This window comes from Nicotiana tabacum, chromosome 3 (assembly GCF_000715075.1).
Source record: "Nicotiana tabacum cultivar K326 chromosome 3, ASM71507v2, whole genome shotgun sequence".
Taxonomy (NCBI): Eukaryota; Viridiplantae; Streptophyta; class Magnoliopsida; order Solanales; family Solanaceae; genus Nicotiana; species Nicotiana tabacum.
In genome coordinates, this window is record NC_134082.1 from 124568744 (window position 1) to 124574832 (window position 6089).

Genomic DNA, 6089 nt, shown 5'->3' on the forward strand with positions numbered 1-6089 from the left:
AATATCGATTGGTTTTATTGATAGTTCCTTATTTTATTGAGTCTCGGGCTCAGTGGATTCCTCATGAATCTCAGAATTTATTAAATCGTAGATTTCTTCATGAGATTCTTTCGTAGTGTCATTTTGATAATTTGTTTTCCTTTTTCTAGGATTTCGATCTTTGGAACCCAATGGTCTGCCACGTTTTAGGCATGCTTTTGACTCATTGGCTATGACACTAGAAAATTGTCCAATAAGGACATCAATACGGATTAGAACATTCTCTGCAAGGATATGCGATTTTGTTATCCTTTTTAAATCCGTAAATGCGTTTGGCATTTAATTTGCTATTCTCTGCAAATGGATAATCTTTTGTACCTCTATTTCACAAATAGAGGCACGTGGATCAAGATGAGATAATGATGGATTTTTTCACAAAATTTTCTGTTTGATTTCACCAACTTCTCCCCCTAATTTTGGGAAAAGTGTCTCATCGAATCGACAGTCTGGAAATCATGTAGTAAACAAATCCCCCGTCAATGTTTAGAGGTAGCGAATAATGGAGGGCGATTCAAACCCAACATATATTCCTAACCTTCTTTGCGGACCCATTTTGGTGCGATATGGCGGTGGTACATGCACATATACTGCGCATCCAAAAATTCTTAAATGGGATATATTAGGTTCATGACCTAAAACTAATTGCAACGAGGAATATTTATGATAATTTGTCGGTTTGAGACGAACTAGCGTTGATGCATGCAAAATGGCGTGACCCCAAGCAGAAATGGGTAACCTCATTTTCATGAGTAACGGTCCTGCTATCAATTGCAGGCGTTTAATTAAAGTCTCTGCAACGCCATTTTGAGTGTGAACATGAGCTACATGATGTTCCACTTTTATCACAATTGATAAGCAATAATCATTAAATAATTGGGATAAAACCCAACAGTATTATCAAGTTTAATAGGCTTAATTGGATTATCGGGGAATTGCGCCCGTAATCGAATTATTTGTGCTATTAATTTTGCAAACGCGAGGTTGCGTGATGACAATAGGCACACATGAAACCATTTAGAAGATGCATCTATTAAGACCATGAAATATCTAAACGACCCACTAGGTGGGTGAATAGGTCCACGAATGTCTCCTTGTATACGTTCCAAAAACGCAGAGGACTCAATTCTAAACTTTGTTGGTGGTGGTCTAATAATTAACTTGTCTTGATAACAAGAAGTGCAAGAAAATTCATTATTTAAAAGAATCTTTAAATTTTTTAATGGATGCCAATTTGAGTTTTCTATAATTCGTCTCATCATAATTAATCCAGGGTGTCCCAATCAATCATGCCAAAGTACAAAAGTATTGGAATCAGTAACCTTTTGGTTTACAATAGAATGTGCCTCAATTGCACTAATTCTTGTCCAATACAGGCCACAAGACAAAGATGGGAACTTCTCAATAACCCTCTTTTGCCCAAAGACATTCTTGATAATGATGAGATATTTGCCCAGAGACATTCTTGATAATAGATTATTCTCATCTATTGTCTCAATATGATATCCACTTCGACGAATATCTTTAAAACTCAACAAGTTCCTCTTGGACTTGGAGGAGAACATTGTATTCTCCATGATAAGTATTGTTCCCCAAATTTTATGTTATTGTAGTTATATTTAACTAGGTAGAAATAATGTGTGAAAGTTGTAGAAAATTATAGATAAATTGTATTCCTCTATATCGGGAGATATTGGCATATCAAGTAACTTTAGTGTTCTAGACGAACATGCATGAAAATAAAGATAAATTCTGTTATGAACAGTTTGTAAAAATTTTGTAGATAATTTGTAGAAACATTGAAATTCTGTATTTTCATATTAATTTTTCAAATGATATGTAGTTTTGTTGTAAATTAAAGGTAGAAAACAAGCCATTGTGAGTCTTATTTGACTCATTCCTCACATTCAACCTATTCTACAAATTCACGCCTTTTTAAATACAATACAACCATACTTTCTTGAATTTAAAGGTATAGTCCTCTGCAAAAGTTAGCTCCAAAACATACGAAGTGGAATAACAAGCTCCCATCAAAACTTTTAACACAAAAACACAAAAGCTCAAAAATAAATAAACAACAATCTACAATTTATCTACAATTGTTGCAATATAATGTATGTCATGTCTACTTCTACTTCTTCTTCTTCTTCTTCTTCTTCTTCGAGTTTCAATATGAAATTCAGCCAAAACCCAAACCATATTGAGATATAAACTCCAAACCATATTCCCAATTATTAACAACAACACCCAATCCAAACAAATAATCATTTTTGAAAACCCAAATTTGAATTCAAAGCTTCAAAACTTTTTAATGGCTGCCAATGGTGGAATTACTGCTCTCTTTCCCTTTCCTCTTATATTACTGAAGGAACCCGAAATCATAATCATCAAATCGACCAGGCTTGTGCTCATCTTCCCCGGGCACAAAAACATTGTGACAAGATTGCAGAGATGCCGACAGTGCCTTGGCTATGGAAGAAATAATGGAATTTTTTATACATCAATCATGGGTGTGGGAGAAAAATATGGGTGAAGGTGTGAGAATTGGAGAGAGAAACGTGGGGGGAGTGGTATTAGAAGGAATATACGGTACCATTAAATTAGGAGTGTAATTAATACCTTTAAAAATCACTAATGATATATAATTGATAATTAGGTATACTAAATGTAATTATATCAAATCTTAAACATTGAGGGTAATATAATTTCCTATATGGCATAGGAATGTAAAAAATCCTTTAAAATATATTACAATAGGTTAAAATACTGTCATGTGTATATTACGTAAATCCTTAAAGCTTCTAGATACTCCAAAGCATAAAAAAGTTGTACAATATTAAATAAGACTAGCCTTAGTGTACGCGCGTTGCGCGTGTACCCCATCTCGATGAATAATTCTTTTTTAAAACGAAATCACATAATATTATATATATATTAAAAAATGTGTTTGTGTCTGAGGTGTAATATAAAATTTTAAGCTTATAATTTTTACTAATATTGATTCTACATGGCTAACTCAATAAAAGAAGAAACTTTGTAACATAAAAGTCCTCAATCATTTTTCAATATGTTCAACTTAAACTTAATTTTTTTCCACGAGCAAAATGCCACATCGTTCTATTTCTCTGGTCAATAATTTGCATTATATGAATTATTTCTACTTTATTTTTATCTTGAAGAACTTTCTTTCTCTATCCATGCACACAGTCATACATGTAATGACTGTCAAGTATATAAATACCACGTGCAACAAGTCCTGCATAGTAATAACTAACTGACGAACTGCGCGTGTACCCCATCTCGATGAATAATTCTTTTTTAAAACGAAATCACATAATATATATATATATATATATATATATATATATATATATATATATATATATATATATTAAAAATATTTTTGTGTTTGCGGTGTAGAATAAAATTTTAAGCTTATAATATTTATTAATATTGATTCTACATGGCTAACTCAATAATAAAGATACTTTGTAAAATAAAAGTCCTCAATCATCTTTCAATATATTCAACTTAAACTTAGTTTTTTCCCACGAGCAAAATGTCATATCGTTCTATTTCTCTAGTCAATAATTAGCATTATATGAATAATTTCTACTTTTATTATTGTCTTGAAGAGCTTTCTTTCTCTATGAATCCCATTTAATTTGTTACGTATCTTAACTAAGAGCATTCTTCGATATTTTTTTATGCAAAATATGGTACCTATTGTTAATCTAACTTTACTTAAGATGTCATCAAAATACAGTAGTATAAAAATAACTAAATAATATGAAGTTTAGTTTCTACCAATTTTCCTCAGAAAGTTACTATTTGTATATGTGTTTTGACAGACCGATGACTATTTGATTTTAACACTTCTCAAATGCAAATTATTTTTTAATACCGCTAACCATTTGAATTCACAAAATTGAGTTAGCTTTTTCCAATGGTATTCAAATGATGCAAAGCAGATTTAATTTTTCCTGTAAATAACTCTTATATTACCTTTCGTTCACGAAAATTCATTGGAAATGCCTACTTATTTTTATTAAAGTTTATCATTAAAAAGTTTGATAGACAGTGCCGATAGGAGTAAAACAAAGACATGAAAATCCCTGTTGAATCCTTGGCGATACTTTTGATACTTGCATACGTGAATTATAGAAGATAAGGGTAAAACTACTGCTAATATAAATTCTTTGTGCTCAAAGAAAGAGAAAGTAAAAACTAAAAAGATAATATTGAAAATTACTTTTATGTTATGAATCCAATAACCCAAACAACTTTTGCAAAATTAGTAAAGAATCAGTTTTAAAGTGATGATTATAAATAAAATATTGTAAACAAAAATTACAATTGACAACCTTTCAATTTGTAATTATGTTCAAGAATACACGAACGTTTATTATTATATAACTTCAAGAACAAAACTATTAGTTAGAAAGTTTACCTCAAATTACAAGCAAGTTGTCAATAATATCAATGGTTTTTGATAAAGCATATAAAGTATGAAAATTATTTTGGTCCTAGAATTCTTGAACTATGCAAAATTTGTAAATAAGTCAGTTTTAAACTGATGATCGTACATAAGATATTGTAAACAAAAATCACATTTGACAATCTTTCAAGAATGCATGAACGTTTGTTATTGCATAACTTCAAGAACAGACTACAAGGTTAGAAAGTTTACCTCAAATTACAAGTAAGTTGTTGATACTATCAAGAGTTTCTGTTAAACAATATAGAGTATGAAAAATATTTTGATTTTAAAATTCTAGCAATCTAAAGCGAATCCTAAACATAAATAAAGAAAAGACACAACATAAAAGAATTTTATACCTTCAAAAGCAATTCAATTTGCGGTAGTAATTTACAATTGCAATAAAAGAATTATAACTATGAGAAAAGCCCCACGTTAGTAATAAATACAACAACAACAACCCAGTGTAATCCCACAAGTGGGGTCTGGGGAGGGTAATATGTACGCAGACCTTACCTCTACCCCGAGGGGCAGAGAGGCTGTTTCCAGGAGACCCTCGGCTCAAAGAGGCAACAAGAGACACTATATTAGTACTATCAATAGACTCATAATAAAACAACATAAAGTACCATAAAATCCATAACATAACATAAATACCATAAAAAACAAAGTAACAACAATATAAGAGATATAGGAAATACGAGAAAGATGTAAGGTATTAATACACAGGAGATAAAGCCCATCATCAGTAGTTGATCAATAGCATCCTAAGACTACTTCCTAACTGGCTAGTCTCACTCTAGTGCGTTGTAACAAAGACATCACAATTTCCCTAACCTACCACCTTAATGCTCGATCTCCACAATTCTCTGTTTAGGGCCATGTCCTCAGTAACCCTAAGTCGCGCCATATCCTGCCTGATCACCTTTTCCCAATACTTCTTAGGTCTCCCCCTACCTCTCCTCGTACCCACCACCGCCGGTCGTTCACACCTTCTCACCGGTGCATCAGTGTTCCTCCTCTGAATGTGCCCGAACCATCTGAGTCTTGCTTCCCGCATCTTGTCCTCCATGGGGGCCACACCCACCTTCTCTCGAATATCTTCATTTCTAATCTTATCCTTCCTTGTATGCCCGCACATGCACATCAACATCCTCATCTCTGCAACTTTCATCCTCTGGATGTGTGAGATCTTCACCGGCCAACACTCGGTCCCATACAACATAGCAGGCCTAACCACTGCCCTATAAAATTTATTACGTTAGTAATAAATAAAGAAAGAAAAACCTAAAGGAAAGCCAACGACAATGAAGAAACCTAATCCTAAACAAAGAAAAGCCTAAAGAATCTCAAACTTAAACAAAAGAAATTGTGTAGCCCATAAAAATTGAAATAAACGACAATTCTTATTTTTGGTAAAAAAAATTATTAATGATTATAACTACAATTATGTCCGGTATAAAATATACTTGCGAAGGATAAAAAAGACGAACGACATTTCGATAAGGACTTCGCTTTTAATATAGTATAGATAAAAATAACTACAGATAGCGGACAACGGAGTGCTCTAATA